Here is a 24,740-nt window from a genome sequence, read left to right on the forward strand (position 1 = left end):
TTAGTTCAGGGTCTTTAAGCAGTTAGGGAAGGTGGCATTCACGAAAACAGATGGCCTTTGGGGAGGCATCCTTTGCAATATAAGAAAGTGGGGGAGAAGGTAGGAATACAAGTCGGTAACTTGTTAGACTTGGTGGCAAATAAATGAGATAATTATTCTATGGTAGACCCTGTTAAGTACAAGACAAGGATTTCTGCTGAGACTCAGGGAGAGGAGAGATATTTGATGTGAATGTGTACAGTTTAAAATTGTCATTCTGAAGGGCTGACTACAGAAACATGGTAGAGCTCCTGGACAGTGTCTAGGCTAGTAGCCATGAATTGATGGTAGCCTCAATCCTCCTAAGTGTATAATACTTTTTCCAACAGTGATTGACACTTTAGGTACGAGCATGGAGAAGGCAGTTAGTTGGTTTTAGTTGAGGTTTGGTAGCCAGGTAACACAGAGAGAAAGGCATGGATTTTCAAGTATTGGCAAAATTTATTGAATTTATAGACCATGCAGTCCAAGATGAATATAAGGCAGTAGGAAAAAGGCAGGTAAATAGTGGTTAGAGAGAAAATGGACTGGTTGAATTGCTTGAGGTTTAGCTGAAGTAGAATAGGAGTAGTAGCCATAATTTAACAGGTTATTGGAAACTTTTAAAGTTAAGGCTATATGGTGGGATGTATGAATTATAATTTTTTTGTAATGGATTAGTTTTAAGTGATGTTATAATCTAAGATGACATTATGAGATTGAGTGGTTGAGGGGAGGATTTTGCCAGAGTCTATCTGCATGGCTGTGTTAATCCATTTTGTATTGCTATAAAAGAATACTGAGGCTGGGTAATTTATAAAGAAGAGAGATTTATTTGACTTACGGTTCTGCAGTCTATATAAGCATGGCTCCAGCATCTGCTTGGCTTCTTGTGAAGCCTCAGGCAGCTTTCCACTCATGGCAGAAGGCAGTGGGGGAGCAGGCATGTGACACAGTGGGAGAAGGGACCGAGAGAGAAGGGAGGTGTCATACTCTCTTAACAACCAGATGTCATGTGAACTCGCAGAGCAAGAACTCGCTCATCACCAAGGGGAGGGCACCAAGACATTCATGAGGGATCTGCCCCCATGACCCAAACACCACCTACTAGGCCCCACCTCCAACACTGGGAAGGGGGGCACATTTCAAGATGAGATTTGGAGGGGACAGATATCAATCATCACTGACTATGCAATGTATTTCAATTTTAAAAATAATAAAAATGTAAAAATTGCTGTTTTAAAAAATCTGAGCACCAGTGAACTGATTTTTAATACTGCTAAAATATAAACGCTTTCTATAAAATTCATAAATCCATACTAAAATATGTACTGAACAAAGCTTGCTGCTTAAACAAAAAGCAGAGGGAAATATTCATGCAGAATGAAGTTTAAATATGTGACTGTTGAACAAACATTATGACTCTAGAATGACTCTAGAGCCTTAAGAAGTAAGTCAGATGATTAGAGTTGGCAGTAGAAATGTAAACAAAATGCATATCAGCTAATTAGCTGGATTTTAATGCAACTATACCTGTACAGAGCTGTTTCTTCTAAACAATAACTCCTGGAATTTTACCTGCATAGATAAATGTAGACAATTTGATTGTGGTGCTGTGAATTTGTTTTGGATTTTTGTCACTGGGTTTTTTTTTTTTTTTCTTTCTGAAATGAGGGTCTCTCTGTCACTCAGGCTGGAGCACAGTGGCATGATCATAGCTCACTGCATCCTTGAACTCCTGGGCTCAAGGAATCCTTCTGCCTCAGCTCTCTGAATAGCTGGGACTACATATGCACACCACCATGCCTGGCTAATTACTTAAGCCGTCACCATTTTGTCCAGACTGGTCTTGAACTCCTGGCCTAAAGTGACCCTCCTGCCTCTGCCTCCCAAAGTGCTAGGACTATAGGCGTGAGCCACTGCCCCTGGCCTGGATTTCTTGTGTAAATTAAGTCTTACCTTAATGTATGAAACTATCATTTGATTCATAAAAATTTGTTTTTGTTAAAAATTTTTATGGTCTGGGAATGAGGTGCCTTCTAAAGGATGTCCTCTAAAGATTTCATTTGTCAAACTTTCTTGTGTTATCACTTTATGATGTAGATTTATGGTTTATGTACTTTTTTAAGTTTTTTTCTTTAAAACATTTTAGAAAATAGTTCATTGACAGATCATAGGGTTAACCATTTTAGTAACTGAGTCCACTTCTGCTACATGATGAAATGTTTTCCCAAGAGAGGTTATATATCTGAGTATGCCACGATTCGTTTGCATTTGAAAGCAAACAGCTCCAGTCTTATAATTTAGCTGAAATTTCATTTAAATTGATATTAAACTAAACATAAGCCTTGAGGGCAATGTTTGTTTTTAACTTAACAATTGATCTTTATTTTATAATAATTTGAAGTATCCGATTCCTCTGAAGTAGTACAGATAGAGATTCTAGGGTCCTTCAAAAACAAGGAAATTCAGGAGCTTTAATAGGATAGGCAAAGAACAGAAGAATTTTTTTCATGGCTCTTTATTCTAAACACTTTTGTTTTTCATTCTTGCCATTAGGTAGAAGGCTGGAGTTAGAAAAGATAGGCAGAAGAAATTTTCATCTTAGTTTTATAAATACCATTTAGTAGGTTGATGCATTTACTTGTGTAATCATATTTTGTTGTTTTTAGTTGACAAAACAATACCCACAGTTGCTCTAATTTATAAATTACTGCTAACCTATGTGTTTCAGTTCTTAGATCTAACTTGGTATTATGATTATTAAATAGTGACTTCTTTCATTTTCTCTCATGTACTTACTGTAGTCAGGCAGAAAGAACACTGTGTAATACAGTTTAGGCTTAATTGTTAAGTCAAATAACAACTCCAGCATTTATGAGTTTCTGCCATCGAATGCTTTATAACTAGACTTAGAATAATACTAACTTAGAATTAAGCCCTGAATAACTAGTTATAGTAGACTTCTCTCTATCATCTGGTCAGGCTTCCAATTTTTAACATGTCTAGTCCCTTATGATTCACTCCTCTATTCAGCAAATGTGTTAAGGATCTATTATGTTCCATGCCGTGTTCTAGTCTCTGGAGGATTCAGCAGTCAACAAATTAGACAAAGTTTCTGCTTTCATGAAATTTACATGGTAAGGGGGTAAAATGTTCAACAAGTTCACAGGATAATTTTAGATGGCAATAAGAGCTCTGAAGAAAATATAACCATGGGATAAAGTGACAGAGGGTGGGAAAGGGAGATGATGAGGACTACTTTAGGCCAAATCGGAGCCACAGTCTGAATGACATAGAAGGGTCAACCATGGAAGATTTGGAGAAAATAACATTCTAAACAGAGGAACTTAAGAGTTCTGTATTGATGGCTCATTTCTTTCTTTCTTTTGGAATGAGGAAGAGGAGAAGGAAGGCAGCAGTGGTGATAAAACTGTTTTTTTATGGTTTATTGTGTGCCAAGTACAATATCAGTACTGGGGTAATTACATAATCTCCATATTGTAGATACACTGAAGCTCTGAGAAGCTAATCCTTAGCCATATAGGAGATGACAGAAATGGGATTAGACTCTGCTGTCTGTAGCAAAACACATGAACCTGTCCACATATTATTCCCAAAACCAGTGTTGCCAGGGTTGGTACCACAACTTTTCTTCCTCTTCTGTTTACTTGCTCATCAGTTAAATACTTAAATCTCATAAAAATGAACTGGCAGTTTCAGGGCACGGTGGCTCACGCCTGTAATCCCAGCACTTGGGGAGGCCGAGGCGAGCAAATCACCTGAGGTCAAGAGTTCGAGACCAGCCTGGCCAACGTGGTGAAACTCCATCTCTACTAAAAATAAAAAAGTTAGCCAGGTATGGTGGTGCATGCCCACAATTCCAGCTACTCGGGAGGCTGAGGCAGGAGAATTGCTTGAACCCGGGAGGCGGAGGTTGCAGTGAGCCAGGATCATGCCACTGCACTCCAGCCTGGGCAACAGAGTGAGACTCTGTCTCAAAAAGAAAAAAAAAGGAACTAGCAGCAACCTTCTAACCCATGAAATCTTCCACTTCTTGAGCAACAAAGAATAATTAACTTATGAAAACTAAGCCATCATCACACTCATAATGCTTATGAGTTAATAACAGATTTTTGCACAAGTTGCATTTGAAATTATTCATTGCACTTAAGTCTTTCTCAAAACACAAAGCTCTCCTTGAATTTTTCATATAGTTCATTAAATTGAAAAAATTATTTTCTTTCTCCATGTTTTTATTCCTCAATCTCTCACTCTCTTCAGTAGAGTAAAATGGTTTTCATTGTCCAGTAAGTACATGTAACAAAAACCTTCAATATATATATAAAGACAGCCATGTGATTTCAGCTTTAATCCCTCTTTTTATTCTGAACTAGTGTCAGATACACTTCAAAATGTTGGTAAAATGAGTATATTTTTGTGTGACATCGTGACAGTTAAGGTATACTTTCAGCCTTTTCTCAGGCATATTGAAGATGGTAGTAGTTGAGACACTGAATGAGGTAGATGTTCACGACTTAGAAAAAAAGTATTTTCAATTTTCAAATCATATCTGATACAAAATATGAAGGGAAAAGGTAATACCTTTTCATTTCAAATGAAACTAAAATATTTTGGCTTTATCAACAGACATAAATTGTGAAGGCTTACCAATACAATTGGTATGCTTTTATGTAATTAGAGAACTCCAAAAAGCACTTAGGAATAGCTCATAAATCTACCATATGTTGACAGCACTTTAATGAATTTCTCCAGACTATGAATAAAAATTTGGACTTCAGTGCTCTTTATATTTTATTCACTTAGAAAACGTGAGACAGGTTCGCTCAGATTTATTGTCATATATCATAAAAGTAACTGGAAAAATATGATTAAAATATCTACTCATTGTAGTTAAAGATTTGCAGTGAACATTGTATAGTATGTTTCCCCTTAATTATGTTAATTGTTCGCAAATGAGAACACTCAAAACAGTGCTTCTAAGGTTAAACTAAGATTAGATCCAGTGACCTGGCATCTGTCAGGAGTTTTTCATAGGGGTCCAACCCATAGTGAAATCTCAGGAGGTCCCCTCAAATAATGGAGTTTAATTATTACTCATAAATGAACAGTTTTCCACATTAACAGATGTTCTCAATCCCACGCAACCCCACTGCTTGGTATTGCAATTCCCACTACTTTTCCTTATCCATTCATTGCTTTCCCCTATGTCCAGATAAATGCTGAATCAGCATTTACCCACTTTATAAATACTCAAAATAAAATACCAACACTTAGACTCCTCTCCCCCCACCCTTTTTTTCCTATCAAATTAACAAAGACAGAAAACCATGTTAATACCTAGTTTGGTAAGAGTGGGGCAAAAATTTACTTTCAGACATTGCTGTTGGGAATGCAATATGATAAAAGTGTTCTGGAGGCCAGGCGCGGTGGCTCAAGCCTGTAATCCCAGCACTTTGGGAGGCCGAGACGGGCGGATCATGAGGTCAGAAGATCAAGACTATCCTGGCTAACACGGTGAAACCCCGTCTCTACTAAAAAATACAAAAAACTAGCCGGGCGAGGTGGCGGGCGCCTGTAGTCCCAGCTACTCGGGAGGCTGGGGCAGGAGAATAGCGTAAACCCAGGAGGAGGAGCTTGCAGTGAGCTGAGATTGCACCACTGCACTCCAGCCTGGGAGACAGAGCGAGACTCCACCTCAAAAAAAAAAAAAAAAAAAAGTGTTCTGGAAAAAAAAAAAAAAGTGCCATGTCTACGAGTAGATCCTTTTAGTTCCAGTTGCTCTTATCCTGCATTGAGGAATCTATCCAAAGGAAATAATCCAAAAATGTAATTACATTATGCCAAAAGCAGGTCTTGGAAATATTTTATATATTTAGTAAATAAGAAGAAACATCTCAAATATTCAGCAGTAACGGAGCGCAGCACATCATGGAATGCTCACATAACAGAATGATATGCAGTCATTAAAATGTATGCTTGTTTATTTAAGGGCATGGGCAGGTATGGATATGATAAATTATGCAGGGTACTTTCATGTATAACATGATTTCAGCTATGGAAAATATAGAGAAAAATGCATATAGAGCTATTTCTAAATATAAACCTATAAAGCTAATATTCCTAAATATTTGCTTCTGGTTGGTACGTGATCCTTCCCCCTGCCTGTTTTTCTGTACTCATCTGAATTTCCATAGTGAACTTGTGGTATCCTTATGATCAGAAAAATACTAAGGGAAAATCACAACAGATTTGGAAAAAAAAATCATTAACTAAATTTCTTCCCCATTCTTACTCAGGATTCAGTTTTTCTAACCTCTTAAGATTTAAATTTTTTTAACTTTTCATACTAGAATTCAGCTTATAAAGTCTTAAAAGTCATCTTTTTCCCTTTCTGACATCTGTTTTATAAAGAAAATGACTTGACTTAATGGTAACTGGATTTCCTTCTTGATAGTCAATTTATAGATTTCCATCTTAGAAGATTATTTACAACAACATCTATTAGCTGTTAATATTATCCTCCATTCACATGGAAATGGAGGTGACATAAAGCTTAAAGATTGGTCATAAATCCTTGTACAGTCTCAGATCCAACTACTTCGTCCTTATATTATCAAAAGCAGTTCAAAAAGACAAAGACTGCTGATAGTAACAAGATTTCTCATTGAAAACACACACACATTGATAAATCAGTTGAAAGTGTGGTACACAATAGTATGTCTTTCGTATTCTTAAAAAAAAAATGAGCATTTCTAATCTCTTTGCATTTTCCTTAACCATTTAGAAGTCAAAAGTTGCATTATTTGTGATAAGTATATACACTGTATTAATATATTATTGCTATAGATAAGAATATAATAAAGTGTATTACTAACATACATGGAAATGTTGGGCTACTGAGATACCTGGCACAGTCAGTGACTTTGTCTTTTCCTATAGCATCTAATTGAAAGGTGTTAGGAAAGGCATAGCAAAGAGCCTCTTTCCTGATGTTACAAGCAGTAAATGGCCCTTAAGAAACTTAAAAAATAATGAATGCTTGCTTGAGGAAGAAAGGAGTAAGAGAAAAGCTGTTCAGTAATGAGCGGAGAAAAAAGAAAACCTGGTCTGAGAGATAAAAGAGGTGACTATTAAAAGGGAAGGACACAGTCTACCAGAAACTCGTGAGGCTTCACAAATCAAAATCTAGACTCGCTTTACCGTGGAAACCCAAGATAATTAGAAAGTCTATGTTTAAAATTTTGTAATGTTTTACCTCATTTTTAATTTTCCAAAGCAAATCTAAGACTGTTAATGATAGGAATTGATAGTTTGGTTAAGACTATACAGATGTTAAAGGTGTGTGTAAATTTGAGATACTTAATTTTTAAAAACTGTTTCATGGGATCTGTAGATGTGACAAAAAGCTAATAATGTATTCTTTCTCTTTACTTCCTTGTCACCCTAAGACTGTGCCTCTCCTTCCAGTAATAGGATACGAGCTGCTTGTCTGAGAACATGTAATTGGAGTAGACTTTTATGTAGTGATCTGAGGCCCTTACTGGTTCTCTTTCTTTCTGAGGGAAATCACCAAATTTTGAGCGTATAGGTAAATCATTGGTAAATGGGGTTGGCCGGGCAGGGTGGCTCACACCTGTAATCCCAGCACTTTGGGAGGCCGAGGCAGGCAGATCACCCGAGGTCAGGAGTTTGAGACCAGCCTGGCAAACATGATGAGACCCCATCTCTACTAAAAATACAAAAAATTAGCTGGGCGTGATGGTGCACGCCTCTAACCCCAGCTACTCAAGAGGCTGAGGCAGGAGAATTGCTTGAACCCAGGAGGCAGAGGTTGCGGTGAGCCGAGATCATGCCACTGCACTCCAGTCTGGGCAACAGAGTGAGACTCTGCCTCAAAATAAATAAATAAATAAATAAAAATAAAGACAGGGCTACTTGAAATAGTCATTGTGTTGGAGACATCCAGCTAATGAACTTTAGAAGTGGCTCTTATAGGGTGGAAAGAATATTACCTTTACAATCTAGAATCCTGGTTTCTCAGGCTCTATTTGGTTATTAGGTATTACCTAGAGCAAACCCTTATCACAGTGTTGTTTTTTTTTTAATTGATTTAAGTAATGGAATATGAAATAAATGTCTTTTAAGCATTCCTTCAAATCCAGTTTTTTTCTAGAACTATGATACACTAACATTCAAGTTCACAGAATATTAGAAATTAGGGGAGGGGTATAGTGGGATAAATTTCCTTCCCATAAGTGAAAACTTCTTAACCCATTTTTTTTTTATCTAAACCCAGTGACTCCTTCCAGTGAAATGTAGAGTTGTGTTTCTTCCCATACAATGCTTAGGTAGTCCAGATACGTATACATGGAAATGAAAAAGAAGTAGAAAAGTTGGGCATCTTTTTCCCCTGGAAAAATACTGTGTTCTATGGAAGAGAAAGTAGTTGGTGGATAGCAGAAGGAAGATGCTAAAAAGTAGAGAAGTCGTTCAAGGAAAACAATAAACTGCAGTATTCACAGAAATAGTTGGGAATATGTACTAATTCTTACAGGATGACCACAGTTTTAACTCATTTCTTACCCCACATTTGCAGATTGCGTTCTATTATATTATAAATAGATCTCATTTTAATGACCAGCTCAAGGGAAATTCTGGCAGCCATGGTGAGAATGAGAAACAAAGATTTTTATACCCAGAAAAACTGACTTTCAGGTATAAATGACACAGGCAGGCTATTATCAGCTTGCAAGAACTTGGGAATATTGTTTCCAGGAGCCTTTCCTGATGAATTGATGAATCTACCTGTGAACAAGCTTCAGACAACCAAACACATACTGTTTGATGTCCAAAACAGGCATATTCATAGAGACAGAAAGTAGATTAGGGGTTGCCTAGGACAGGGGGTTGGAGGGAAATGGGGAGTGACTGCTAATGGGCACAGCACTTCTTTTTTGAGATGATAATGTTCTAAAATTGTGAATCAACTCAGTGTGAGTATACTAAAGCCACTAAAGTGTATACTTTAAATGGGTGAATTGTATGATAAAGGTGTTAAAAAGAAAAACACTACAGTTCTGAGTTTTGTTTGAAAATATTAATATGAGCATATGATATATTGTATTTTAAATATATATAAATATGCATATATGTGTGTGTCCCCTGAAAAGGCCTAGAAACAGTAATGAAACCAGTAGCTACGAGCATCTCTAACACATAGAGTGCAGGCTTGAATTAATATTTTCCACTAACCAGGGCTTCTTGGAGAAAAGACTGAAATTGGAAATGTACAAGATTAGTCTGAAATATCAAACCAGGTAACAAAGAAGCTAACAAAGACTACTACAGTAAGGTCAAAGGACTCGGGAGCAACTTGAAGAGGCTTCCACTGGCCAAAAATGAGAATTTTGAGTTTCAGTAAAAATAAGAGCTAACAGATTAAAATCCACTAAGTATGTTTAAATTGATAAGTTCAAGCCAGGGGCAGTGAAGCATGCATATAATCACAGCTACTTGAGAGGCTGAGGCAGGAGGATAGCCTGAACCCATGAGTTCAAAACCATTCTGGACAGCATAGCGAGACCCTATCTCTAATTAAAAATAAAAATCAAATGGATAAGTTCATCATAATGAAAAGCAAAAATAATTGGTCACCTTCAAAGAATGACAGGAAAGCAGTTATCTTGAAAGCTGGTATTTTCCCAGGCAGCTGCCAAAGATGGAGGGGCAGGTCCTGATGCTCACTGGCCGAGGCCACCTTCTGGGCTGCCTGACCGCCGTCATAGATAGGCAAGTACTGCTGGGCCAGAAGGTGGTGGTCGTGCACTGCAAAGGCATCAACATTTTTGGCATTCTCCACAGAAACAAGTTGGAGTACCTGGCCTTCCTTCACAAGCAAATGAACACCAACCTTTCTGAGGCCCCCCACCTGCATCTTTTGGCAGACTGCTTGAGACATGGTGCCCCGCAAGACCAAGTGAGACCAGGCCGTCCCTGACCACCCCAAGGTGTTTAATGGGATCCCACTGCCCTATGACAAGAAAAAGTGGATGATGCTTTCTGCTGCTCCCAATGTTGTGTGTCTGAAGCCTGTGAGAAAGTTTGCCTACCTGGGGTGCCTGGTTCACGAGGTTGGCTGGAAGTGACAGCCACCCAGGAGAAGAGGAAGGAGAAGGCCAATATCCACTATTGGAAGGAAAAACAGCTTATGACACTATGTAAACAGGCCGAAAAGAATGTGGAGGAGAAAACAATTACACAGAGGTCCTCAAGACCTATGGACTCCTGGTTTGAGCCCAGTAAAGACTGTTTATTCCCTATGATTGGCCTGGCCTGGCCTTCCACCGTTGCTGCTGTAGGGTGTAGAGGACCCAAGGGTGGCAATCCAGGTGCCACAGACAGCCTGGGACTTAGGAAGCTGTGGCGGGAAAGGGCATTAGTCAATAGCCCATCTATATGGTTACTTTAAATGACTCTAAAAATTGTTCAGGCATAATTTGTCTATGGCCTACTCGTTCATGAGAGAGTTGTTTTAGAAAAATGAGGGCCAGGCGCATTGGCTCACACCTGTAATCCGAGCACTTTGAGAAGCCAAGAGATCGCTTGAGTCCAGGAATTCGAGAGCATCCTGGGCAACATTATGAAACCCCATTTGTAACAAAAATGCAGAAATTAGCTAGGCATGGTGGCACATGCCTGTAGTCCCAGCTACTTGGGAGGCTGAGGTGGGAGGGTCACCTAAGCCCAGGAGGTTGAGGCTGCAGTGAGCCAAGATTGCACCACTACACTTCAACCTGGGTGACAGAGTGAGACCCTGTCTCAAAAAAAAAAAAAAAAGGTAAAACAATAGTAAGAAGAGCCAGTTACCTTGGTTTCAAGATTAGCAAAAGGGAGCTGGAACATGAATGCAGGGAACTCTACCTTCTGAATGGGCCATCTGTTTTTAACTTCCCACCTTATATACTCTACAGCTGTGAGAATGTGGGGAAAAAAAACACTTGGGGACTGGACGAGCTTGCTGTTTTTACAAAGAGTATGTATAGAAGCATACACTGGGAAGATGTGTGACCAGGGCGTTACAGAGTCGCCCTTGCTCCTTCCCTGTATTTTGTAGTCAGAATCAAATAAATTACTTTTAAAGAAAATGAAGTCTGATAAATAAAGGAATCAGGCGTTTATCTTGCCTCTCCTGTATGAAGTATATCACCGGTAACTAAATAGTAGATAAGCAAAGTTTCTCTTAAAATTATACCTGCTTACAAATGAAAGTGAAATGATAAAACTAGAAAATCACCCATTTTTACAACCCCTGATGAATTAATGGATCTGGGCCGTGGTCACCAACAGCTGCTCACTTCTCAAAAGGAGAGCAAACCACAGACATGCCTCCTGATAACATATCACCTATGGTCTTGCCAAAGGCATCAAGTCTCCACATCCAGCTTCCAGTTTGTCATAAATACAGAAAAAAGAACGTGCCAAACTCCACCACACATATGCAGTCAGGAACCCATAGAATAAGTCTCCAACAGTTCAAATAACCCAAATTTGTCCACATAAATTATAAGGAAAAGAAAAGAAAAACTGAGACGCCTATGGTTTAAAATAAGAGACTTCAAAGTCATCCTTTTTTAAAATGATCATGACTGACTGTAGTGTCGAATGGTGTAGATTTGGTTGCTAAAACCATATAAGATAGTAAATGCCAGGATGTGGTTGCTTTGGGAGAGAGAGAAGGAAGTATGATTGGGACAAGGCCCACGTAGGGTTTCTAGGGTGGCTGGCAAAGTCCTGTTTCTTGATCTGGATGCTGCTTACTACGGCATGTGTCTTATAATGTTACACTAGGCTATACAGCTGTATGTTTGTGTTGGAGAGTTCATATCTGTGTGTGTCTTTTTAATTAAAAATATTTTGAAATAACTACATAATTTTTAAAAGGTTATTTAGAAAATCAAGCTTAGTGAAATCTGCCTTGGATCTTGAGATGTATTTTGGATCTCTCTCTGTAAAATAATACTTAATGTACTGAGTTATCTTCATATATGTAAATTTCAGATTATATTTCAATATAAAACAAGCATAATTCAAATATGTATATGTAAATATTCTATAATACATGTCTGAAAGTGCTGCTGTAAATATCTGTCCAGTTTTTTGTATGGTCATAAGTTTTCAGTTCCTTTGTTTAAATACTAAGGAGTGCTATTGCTGTATCATATGGTAAGAGTATGTTTAATTTTGTAACTGCCAAACTGTCTTCCAAACTATCTGTACTATTTTGCATTTCCACCTGCAATGAATGAGAGTTCCTGTTGTTTCACACCCTCACCAACATTTGGTGGTGTTAGTGTTCTGAATTTTGACCATTCTAATCAGTAGGTATTGTTGTTTGCATTTACCTGATGATTTGTGTTGTGGAACATCTTTCCATATATTTATTTACCATCTGTCTGTCTTCTTTAGTGAGGTATCTATTGAGATCTTTGTCCCATTTTTAAAATTGGAATCTTTGCTTTCTCATTATTGAGTCTCAAGAATTCTTTGTATATTTTCATAAACAGTTCTTTATTAGGTATGTGTTTCGCAAATGTTTTCTCCTAGGCCTTGGCTTGTCTTCTCATTCTCTTGACAGTGTCTTTTGCAGAGCAGTTTTTCATTTTAATGAAGCTCAGCTTGTCAGTTTTTTCTTTCATGGATCGTGCTTTTAGTGTCATATCTAAAAAGTCATCTCCAAACCCAGGATCATCTAGATTTTATCCTATGTTATCTTCTAGGAGTTTTATAGTATTGCATTTAGGTCTATGATCCATTTTGAGTTAGCTTTTGTGAAAGGTGTAAGTTCTGTGTCTACATTCATTTTGGTTTTTTGTATGTGTATATGGATATCTAGTTTTTCTAGCACCGTTTGTTAAAAAGACTATCTTTTCTTCATTTAATTGTCTTTGATCCTTTGTCAAAGATCAACTGACAAAAGTGGATCAATTTCTAGGCTCTCTATTCTGTTCCTATTGATTTATTCTTTCACCAGTACCACAAATCAAGACAAGATTGTCTTGATTTCTGTATCTCTATAGAAAGTCTTGAAGTTGGGTAGTGTCAATCATTGTCAGAAACTGGCTATTTTGGACCTCTTGCTTCTCTACGTAAACTTCAGAATCAGTTTGTACCTACAAAATAACTTGCTAGAATTTTGGCTGGGATTGCAGTAATCTGTTAACTAAGTTGAGAACAACTGACATCTTGATGTTCAATCTTCTGTCTATAAACATGGAGTATCTCCATTTGTTCTTTGATTTTTTTCATCAAAATTTTGTAGTTTTCTTCATGTGGATCTTGTACATATTTTGTTAAATTTATACCTAAGTATTTCATTTTTTAGGGGGGCTGCTCACAATGTAATCCAAGTGGTATTGTGTTCTTAATTTAAAACTCCACTTGTCCATTGCTGATACATAGGAAAGCACTGATTTTCTCTATTAGCCTTTTATACTCACTTGCAATACTCACTTGTTAGTTTCAGATTTCTTTTGTTGATTCAGATATTCTGCATAGAAAATATGTCATCTGCAGACAAAATTTTATTTTTCTTCTTTCCTAATCAGTATACCTTTTATTTCCTTTTTTATTTTTTCTTATTGTGTTAGCTAGGACATCTAATACAGAATTGAAAAGCAGGGGTAAGAGGGGACATCCCTGCCTTATTCTTGATGTTAGTGGGAAATCTTCTAGTTTCTCACCTTATTATGATTTTTCAAATGTAAAGGCTCAGCCAGCACAAAACCAATATGTTTATTTTCCCCTTCCTTCTAGATTCTAATTAATCATTGGTAGAAGAAGTTTAGGCTGTGTGAAGAGTTTGGAAAGACCTTAGGAAATTTTTTTAAATGTTTATTTATTGAAAATGTTCAAGTTTCCTGAAGTATTTAGACATCAAGAAATATTTACATACATCTCTAGTTTATATTTCCATCCTATTGATTTCCCTGTTAAGAATTTTAATGAAGCCAGGCTCAGTGGTTCATGCCTATAATCCCAGCACTTTTGGAGGCCAAGGCAGGAGGATCACTTGGGCCCAGGAGTTTGCAACCAGCCTGGGTAACAAAACAAGACCCTGTCTCTAAAAAAAATAAAATGAAAATTAGCTGGGTGTATTGGTGCATGCCTGTAGTCCCAGCTACCTGAGTGGCTGAGGTAGGAGGATCCCTGGAGCCTAGGCTTTCAAAGCTACAGTGAGCTATGATTGTGTCACTGCGCTTTAGCCTGGGTGACAGAGTGAGACCTTGTCATAAAAATTTTTTTTTTAAAAAGGCACTTAAAAGAAGTCCAAAATGCATCTCAGGAAAGTTGTACATAAATCTTCACACTATGACTATAAGACAGGCCTCATTTTACAGATGTTTCCCAATTATGGTATTCCAAATCTACAGTATTGGCATAGCTTTCACTGTTGAAAGCTGTTTCATTTCTTAAAAATGTTTTTAACCTCCTATCACCAGTCCTGTGCTAAAACAGGGTATTTTACCTATGAACTACCACAAATAGATAAAATAGCTACTTTACATATAAATGGCCCTTTAAAACTGGATGCTGTTGTATGCCAATTTGCAACATAGTCTATATGAAAAGAGAAAATACTAATAAATGCTGTGTTATAGACCAATAATTAGATTCTCAGTGTGGTGTAAAGTACTCATAGGAGGTTCATTTTTGGCCTCATAAATTTGACCATATCTTTTCATTCTAATGCTCTTAAATGACTTAGAGACATGACTTAACAGTAAAATAAGCTCCTAAACAACAACCGCAAGCACATAAAAACCGAAATTATGCAGTGATGGCATGCCATTTGTTCAGGAATTGGCTGTCCTATTTACTCTTAAATATAACAGCAAATAGAGAGTTGATTGTTAAACTGCACATTCAGGATCTCATGGTGTAATATCTCATGTGTTATTGGCCAGACTAAAGATTATTAACCTTTTTTGCTTTGTTTGCTGCGGGAACAATGCAGTACTTATATTATACAAATATTTTGATTAAAGTATTGTTTCCAATCAATTTGTTTCCCATTCCTGTCAAATTACCTGAGTTAACCTAGTTCAGGGGTTCTCAAATGTAGTGTACATCAAAATCCCAAAGAGAGCTTGTTAAAATACAAATTTATAAGCCCTGCTCTCAGAGCTTCTGATTCAGTAGATCTGGGTTGGGCCTGATCATTGGAATTTCTTAGTTTCTCCATAACGCTGATGCTGCGTCTCTGGAGGACCACATTTTGGGAACCACTGACCTATCACCATGAAACCTTTCTCTCTGTGATGAACAGAATTCTTTTTTAAAAAGTTAGCTCAAAACAAAAAATAGGCCTCATGATTTGGCTGTCACCACTCTTTAGGAAACCATGTTCTCATTTACTGGGTCAAGAACTGAAGGAAACATTTCTTCTATAGGAGATCATAGTAAAGCTTCTTCTTGAAATCTTACAAACGTTGTATTTATCAAACGGAGTGTTAAACTATTCGAGGTTTCATTTATATTTGGGAAAACTCCAGTTAAATAAAGCAGATAGAAGAGCCCTCTTAAAATCCCTGAGGAATATATGACACCAATTTCTATCATTAATATTTAATGAAGTTTTTCTGGTATTGTTTTGTTTGTTGTCGTTTTCTCCTGTGTTATATTTTGCTTAATCTCCCTGGCTGCATATTTAATTGAGTTACCTTTATTTTTAACTTTAGGTTCAGAGATACATGTGCAGGTTTGGTATATAGGTCCATGGCGTGTCACGAAAGTTAGGTATACAGATTATTTTGTCACCCAGGTAATAAGGATAGTACCCAATAGGTAACATTTCAGTCCTCCTCGTTCTCCCACCCTCCACTCTCAAGAAGGCCCCAGTGTCTGTGGTTCCTTTCTTTGTGTCCATATGTACTCAGTGTTTAGCTCCCACTTATAAGTGAGAACATGCGGTGTTTGGTTTTCTATTCCTGTGTTAGTTTGCTTAGGATAATGGCCTCCACCTTTATTCATGTTGATGCAAGGATGTTGTATTAATCAGGGTGCTCTTAGAGGGGACAGAACTATATATCTGTATCTATGGATCTACATATATCCTATAAGTATTAAATTAATACTTAATATCCTATAAGTATTAAATTAATACTTAATAAACTATAAGTATTAAATTAATACTTAATAAACTGTAAGTATTAAATAATAAACTGTAAGTATTAATATTTAATAAACTGTAAGTATTAAGTTAATACTTAATAAACTCCTCTTTTATATATAAAACTAACACAATCACAGGGTCCCACAATAAGCTGTCTGCAAGATGGGGAGCAAGGAGAACCAGTCCAAGTCCCCAAACTGAAGAACTTAAAGTCGGGTGTTTGAGGGCAGGAAACATCCAGCATGGGAAAAAGATGTAGGCTGGGAGGCTAGGCCCATCTCTCCTTTTCACATTTTTCTGCCTACTTTATATTCACTGGAAGCTGATTAGATTGTGCCCATCAGAGTAAGGCCTTCAGAATCGGCCTTCCCCAGCCCACTGACTCAAATGTTAATCTCTTTTGGCAACACCCTCACAGACACACCCAGCATTTATACTTTGTATCCCTCAATCCAATCAAGTTGACACTCAGTATTAACCTTCACAGACTGGGTCTCATTTTCTGTAGCTGTGTAGTATTCCGTGGTGTACGTGTACCACCTTTACTTTATCTAGTCTACTGCTGATGAGCATTTAGGTTGATTCTGTATCTTTGCTATTATGAACAGTGTACAACAGATACATACATGTGTCCTTATGGTAGAACAATTTATATTCCTTTGGGTATATACCCAATACTGGGATTGCTGGGTTGAATGGTAATTCTGTTTTAAATTCATGAGAAATCACCAAACTACTTTCCACAATGGCCGAACTAAATTTACATTCCCACCAGCAATGAATAAATATTCCTTTTTCTCCACAACTTCACCAGCTTCTGTTTTTTTTTTTTTACTTTTTAATAATAGCCATATAATGAAATTTTTTTAAAAGTCTTTTGAAATCTTATTTCCTTAAAGCCCATGATGCGTGTTGGCCTTTACCAGAATTGTTTGCTTTTATTACCCCCTAAAATAAGATAGTTTCTTTTTCCCATGGTTATCAGCCATTTGCCCTCAATGGTACTGATTTGGACTGGCTAAAATTAGGGCCAGAGTAACAGTAACTCACTTTTATTCCATTTTGTAGTAGATGAAATGTTCAGCATTGACATTAAGTTTTTAATACACTGTTGCTGCTTGTTTAGTGCTGAAACAGCTTGACTCCATGTATTTTGCATCTCGATTCTGTGGTTTTTATAGACAGCTGGTGTTTGGTGCCTGGCCCCAGGACGGGACTCTGCGCTGCCACTCATCTGCCATCACTTCTGTTACTCCCTTTTATCCTTGCCTTGCCATCCACCATCACTTCTGTTATTTCCCTTTTAACCCTTGCCTACCTGTGTTTTTTCCACTTAGAGCTTTGGGTCTTTTTTAAACCCACATGCTGCTATGGCACTCTTTCTTTTAGAACTAGTCCTTTTGAACAAATCTAATAGATCAGTTACTTCACTACTTAGGATGATTCCTGTCTGAACAATAACCTTCAGGATGTTGGCCAGTCTCAGAAGAAAACATATACATATAATGTATATAAATCATATTGGGTAAAGTCAGTTTTATCTAAAACTGAATTTAAGATCTTCAGAAACACTTCAATGAACTTTCTTTGCAGTTTTGTGCTATTCTCTTTCTAAATTTGCCAGTTGTATGTGGTAAGATTGATGGGAGGATTTATCTGATTACCTTGTGCAGTATTCACAATATTCGTCTTCATTTTCTTTTTGAGGAGGAATCGAAGTTATTACTTGATCCTTTCCTATGTATCACGTTTTTCCGGTGTTGCACTTCAAAAACAAGTGTTATTATGAGTCATTGACCACAGCTGTCATGTTTACTTTTGTATTCCAAGTGCTTGTGCAGCTTGATATATAAGTACATAGACATTAAATAAATATTTGTTGAATAAATGGATTGACATTTTTAAAAGGTCAATTATACAAGCAGTTCCTTTTTGAAAGTTTGTAATTTAGAAAGTTTCAATTATGTTGAAATATGTGTGTGTGTGCAATAGCTTTAAAAAGCAGTAAAAAAAAATTCTGATAGTGCATGAGTAGCTACAATGGACAACATAAATTATGTTTCTTGTTATTATTTCTGTTTGTATTCTAAAGAGGAAACACCTGCCAAATTATTTCAGTCTGATATTTTCAAAACTCTTCTAATAAAAAAGATACTGAGTTATGTGACATTTTGATATTCTGATGATGATCATTATTAAGGCAGGGCATTGTTTCATTGAGTTGTTTATAGTACTGTAAGAATTTAACACTGATCTATAAAAAACAGATGCAATGTTGTCATGAAATGGGATATATGAAAATATGTTAACGCCTCTTAAATGAAAAAAAAAATTAAGATGCTTTCAAGTAAATTAACAAAATTCAGGGGTTAGCAAAGTATAGCCAAGCGTATTCGTTCACATTTTGTCTATGGCTGCTTTGACCCTACAACTCTAGTTAGTGAGTGAGTGAATGAATTGAATGAATGACTGCTGACCAGAAATTGCACTTTCAAACATTTAACCTGAGGAAATAGTTATATATACAAATAAGTATGTACAGGGATGGTCATTCCACAGCTGTTTGTAATATCAAAACAAGGGAAACCTAAATGTTGACTTATAGAAGGCTGGCTAAGTAAGTTCTGATGTATCCTTATTATTACCAGAACCAGTGTACGATATAGCTATTTTTAAAAAGATGTTACAGAAATGTATCCAGTGTTAGGAAACAAGGGTCAGCAAACTACAGCCCTTTGGCCAAATTGGCTCAATACCTGTTTTTATACTACCAGAGCTATGAGTGGATTGTTAAATTTTTCAGGATTGTTAAAAGTAAACATGAGACAGAGTATGTGACTAGTAAAGCTTAAAATATTTACTATCTAACCCTCTATAGAAAATGTTTGCTGACCTCTGATATAGAATGTTGTATACAATGGAGATTAAATTGGTGGGGATGGGTTTAAAACATTACAAAATAGTATATATGGACCAATACTTTTTTTAAAAAAATGCAATCAATATCATTTAGACACTTAAGATGTTAATAGTTATTTCTGGGTAGACAGAATTAATAAGATTCTATATTTTATGTCTAATTTTGTGATTTTTCAATAATGAGAATGTATTCATTGTTTAAGAAAATAAAAATTTAATATTGGCATGGGGAAAAAAGAGAACTCTGAGTTTCAAGGTGCACAAATATGTTTTTCCATTTTGTAGATGAGGAAACTGAGACTAAGAGTTTAATTAACTTGCCTGGAGGGACACAAACATAAGACAAAAATTGCATTGCTGCCAAATTTTCTGTCCAACAGTGTCACCATTTGATAATTTAAAATGCTCATCTGTCAGCTGAAATAAAACTATAGACTCTGTACCCAAAGGCAATTTAAAGGTATCAGTGTATAATATATGATAAAGGAGGATTATGCAGAAATAGCAAACTGCCTGCCTAATGGTATTAAGTGTGTACTGGATAGGTTTACATTTGCTTAAATAGAATGAAAAATTAGTAGCTTACATTTTACATTTTTTAAAAGAAACAAAACCTGTGCACAAAGATATTCAGTTGACTTTGTAAATTTGCAAACTGTTACTGCTACATAATATGGTAATTCATTGCTCTTTCATACCTATAGAGTTTAATTGTTCAAATTCAGGCATGTGACACAGAAAGGGACCATGTCCTGAAGCTTGTGCCCTTCACTGTAAGAGGAAAGACATTTGACTTATCGGATCCTTGTGCAGATAACTGTTTACAAAATAAGCAACTCAGAAGGAGAATGAATACAACAGTGAGAAGTCTCATTTTAATGAACTGATGGCTAATAAAGAAGCAGTAGGACTATAGAAAGCAGACATGATAGCTCAGCAGCTTTTGGACCATTTAGTGTGTGGACAAAAGGCCTAATATCCTTCTATTATTCCTGAGGAAACTACGATCTTATAGCCAAGAATGATAACTATTATTGCTCTTTAAAAAGCACTTGTTCCTTTAATTATAACCATCTTGTGATTTGGAAGGATTATTCTCTATTCACATATTTAGAAACTGAGGCACAGAAAGGAGGTTGAGTGTTCAAGGTCGTACAGACCGTTCAAGTAATATTGGAAAACTCCGTCACCTAGTCCCAACTCTGTATGTGTATGATGGTGATGCTGAGTAAAGGCAGGATCACTCTACTTTTCACCGACTCGTAAAAAACAGATAAACTTGTCTTTAAAACTTATATAAATTATTAAACTATAAATGTTTTGATGCTCTTCAGAGATGAGGTTCAGTTAACAGGAAAAAATTCACTAGTGTAGAATGCTTTGTAACTAAAACATGTCAGGGAATTATGACATACAGTCATGCCTAGGTATCTGTGGGGGTAGGTTTCAGGACCCCCTGAGGATACCAAAATCCACAGATGCTCAAGTTCCTTATATAAAATGGTACAGTATTTACATATAACTTGAATACATCCTCCCATATTCTTTAAATCATCTCTAGATTACTTATAATACATAATATAATGTCAGTGCTATGTAAATAGTTGTACTGTGTAGTTTAGTAATAATGACAAGTCTATAGGTGTTCAGTACGGATGCAGCCATACATTGTTTTTCAGGCATTTTTGATCTGCAACTGGTTGATACCACAGATGTGGAACCCACAGATACAAAGGTCCAACTGTACTTGCAAAGTTGAAGCTATCATTTTTTCTTTTGTCTTTTTCTTGAACAAATATTACCAAGCCTGGATTGTGTATATTTTAATGATTTCTGATGTCTGCTTGCAAAAGCAGTAGTAAATAGAGTAGCCCCAATTTTAACCCTGTGATGTCGCATATTAACATCTATGAAGTGGATTCCACAAATTCGGTTAGAAATCATAGCCAGATAGAGTATGTGCTTTCATAATTCCCTTCCCTTTAGTAGGCATTATATTTTTTTAAATAAAGATGTTTTCCTTTTGATGTGAAGTGTATTTTCAGAAATTACTTGTCATATTTAGTGTAAACATTATTCACTATATACTGCATAGTTTTCTAAATGTCATGTTGGCGATTTGCCCATTAACGTAAAATTGAGATAGAATGAGTAGCTTTAGGCACTGTATAATGACTTGGATTATTGTGGTGTTCTTGCTGTAATTTATTATTATTTATCATTCTTGGGCAGGTATTTTAGTAATTAGAATGCCTACAATAACACATGTGGTACACTTAAGAATAGTTTGAGGCACTAGAGCTGTATAGCCATTGGGTTTCCTCTCCCTTTTTAACTTCCATATTGAATGCATATTAGAAGGACGTGTAACTTTTATCATACTGTTTCCTTGCTCCCAGCCCACTGCTCATTTATGTGTACAATAGCATATACTTTCTTCTTGAGGAAAAATTTTTTAAAGGACTCTAGTTATTTCTTAAGATTTATTTTCCTTCTATCAGGTATCAGGTAGCCAATACAGTGTTTTTTTGATGTTGTCATTCATATATGTTTGCCTCTTACAACTCAGAAAAGTCCCATAACCAGTGAGAATACTGCCTTTCTTCCTTCCCTATTTCTCATAACCCTGATGACCCAGAAATCCCTCCACTTATCATAAACAGGAGGCACTAATATAGTGTTAGGACTTCCTTAAGACATCTAATGTGCTCTTTTAACCATCTTTTTAACTTCTCTTCCTGGCATTTAAGGCCATGAGCTTGTCTTATTTTATCTGTCTCTAACTATTTTCTAGACCCTAGTAATCTAGCTCTCCACCTGCTCTCCATCATGAAAAGCCCTTCGTCTTCCCTTTTGATCTCTTGTCCTCCTCTACATTAACCCAGAGCATGTACACAAACATGTACGTACCTACTCTGAAGTAAGTACACACCTGTATCTATATAAGTGCCACCTCTTCAACCTTACCTCTCCTCCTAGACCTAACTCACTTTTTAAAAAAATTCCCACAGTTACAGCATGTATCACTTAATGTATTCTCTACCTATGGTTTATATTGTTTTATATTGTATATCTTATGCTTATATGACTTTAAATGGCTGACTTACCTTCCTGGTTGTGAACTTCTTGAGATCAGGGATTTAATTTTTTCTCATGTATCTTTCTTACGGTCCTTACTACATTGGTGAATGTGTAGTAAGTGCTTATTAAGTCTTAAAATAAGCCTGTCCTATGTAGCAGAAATGTTCCTCAGAAAGTGTCTTATCTAGTGTTCCCATTTTACAAAGAGAAAATTAGAGCAGTGAAGTGACCCATTTCTTTGTGGCGTAACTGGTGAGTAGCAAGCTCTGCACTAGAACCTAAGGCTCCTGACTCTTAATTCAGTGTACCTGTTCCCAGGCAGCCTTGACCACGCTGATGCTGAGGGAAACACTGCCACGAGAACATGGCATTTACTGCTGCTCACATGGACAGTGGTGATATCCCTGCCCTGAACAACAGCCTGAAGTTCTCCCCAGCATTCCCCCATTTTTTCATCTTGCCTTCTTAACTTTATAAAACCCTCCCTATTCAGAAACTAGGGAATGAGAGTCTTCTCTAAGGGGAAAAAAAAAAAATTGATAACAGGATGCAATTTTATTCATTCATTTATTAACATTTACTCATTTTGACTAGCAGATAGCATAAAAGCCACTTCTCTTCACTACCTCTTTTTTTCATGAGAATAAATACCTTTAAAAAACTAGATAAATCTAAAGTGCCTATTCACTAGAACATTCTACATTTAGATTTTTAAACTAGGCTTACAATTAGAAGTGTTCTCCTTTTTTTACATTTTATGTTTTTATATGTTAGTAAACTCAAGACTAAAGGACAGTTACATTGATTCTTCTTGGTTATAATCGATGGTTATTGGCAGGATAGCATGTGTAGCCTTTTTATTTTGAAAGAAACAAGTTGGGAAGATCTCTGTGCTTTAATATTTCAGGAAAATAAGCAACACTCTTTTCGTCTAATTGTCTGAAGGCTAAAAATTGAATTGTATTGAATCACAGGGGAGAAAAACAAAGTAATTAACAAAAGCAGTCATCTAATTAATTAAATATATTATTTTTTTAAATGAAGTTTGTAATGAAATTTGACGAATACAACACATAATTTTTTTTAATTTAAAACTTCAGTTTTAGGTTTTGATCAATTATGGAAACAGAATGAGAAGAAAGAAAGAGACAGTGGTGTGCGCACAGTGGAGAGTCCCTCTGAATCAAAAGGATCACCCGTCTCTGAGATAACAGGAAGCTGGTATTCACCTGGGTGTAGCTGGCAGTAAACCATCCCACATCAGAGCATTTAACTAGGAGAATAGGCCCTCTCTGAACTTCAGTTTCCTCATCTGTGTATCAGATTATAGAACTAGATTACCTTTGATGTCCCTTCCAGCTCTAAGTTTCTGCTGGATTAATTATTTTTACGTATCTTTATTCTGATATTTAAATCTTTCACAGGTCTACTCTAAAAAGCCAGAATAGCTTAATAAGTACTTACTGGTTTAATGACTGATTTTGGCCCGTATTATGTGCAAATTGATCAAGTCAACTAACAGTGTATGGGTTATTTTAGTTATTTGCAGCCAAAGATATTTAGTGTGTCTATGGCATCTTGTGCTGAAAGCTTTATATAGTGAAAACGAGTAATAGGTAAACTCTACTTACCCTAATGGTGAATTGGTGTTTGATCTTTTAATGGTGAAGTTTTCAACATGAGCATTTGAAGAAAGGCTTTGATATTAATTGTGCGTTTCAAACTGAAACGTGTCTGAACTGAAAATATTTCCTTCCAAATCCATCTGTTCTTATTCGTTTCTTTTTCCCTTATTCTTTGCTCTGGCATGTATATATTCCTGTATAGTTCTTTAGGGATCTGCAAACTAGAAAGGCAAAGAAAACCATATGTCTTGTTTACAGCCTTGTCTAATGCTATCTGTCAGGGGAAAGTAAAAAGAAATGTGTTTGTTTAATAGATTTTAAATTTTGAAGTTTTTAAAACATTGCTCAAAAACAGCAATAAGACTGTGATGATGTTACTTAAGTGTAATGAAAAGATACAGTTTTCATGTAGTTATTTTGAAATTCTTAACTTTAGGCTATAAAAGTTTTTATTTAAAGTTATTTGTTAGTTACATGCTCAAAAGAACTGTTTCATCATATTTTACCACCCTTCTTTCAGCAAGTTACATTGTTTTGACTTTTGCTATGAATGTAATCAGAATCCCTAGAATGCAAAATATTTTAGAAAATTCTTGTTGGATCGTAAGATGTTTGCCCATCCCAAACTGATTGCTAGTTGTACAAAAACCATATTTTGTTTTAGTGGACATTAAAAAATATATTCTCTTAGCAGGGATTACATTTTATGAACTGTAATTTTTCACCTGGCTCTCTTTATAAAATCCTCCCCACCAAATAGAGGTACCAGCAAACCCCGGAAACCAAGATTGGTGAAGAATTGGTTGGCAAATTAACATTTCCTATCTTCAAAAAATGGTATTTGTCTTGCTTTTTTCCCAGTCACATTTTAGTACTAGTTTTGTGGCTTCTGAGTACTTATT

General features: G+C 36.3%; 1 protein-coding gene and 1 pseudogene across 1 annotated transcript in view; both read left to right on the top strand.

The window, feature by feature from the left end:
* The window catches only part of MAN1A1 (mannosidase, alpha, class 1A, member 1), a 166,967-nt gene that overhangs the window by 68,921 nt on the left and 73,306 nt on the right, over nucleotides 1-24,740 (top strand). The window lies entirely within an intron of this gene.
* Nucleotides 9,761-10,335, top strand: LOC105512491 (annotated as a pseudogene).

This window comes from Colobus angolensis, unplaced genomic scaffold, assembly GCF_000951035.1.
Source record: "Colobus angolensis palliatus isolate OR3802 unplaced genomic scaffold, Cang.pa_1.0 Scaffold213, whole genome shotgun sequence".
NCBI classification, from domain to species: Eukaryota; Metazoa; Chordata; class Mammalia; order Primates; family Cercopithecidae; genus Colobus; species Colobus angolensis.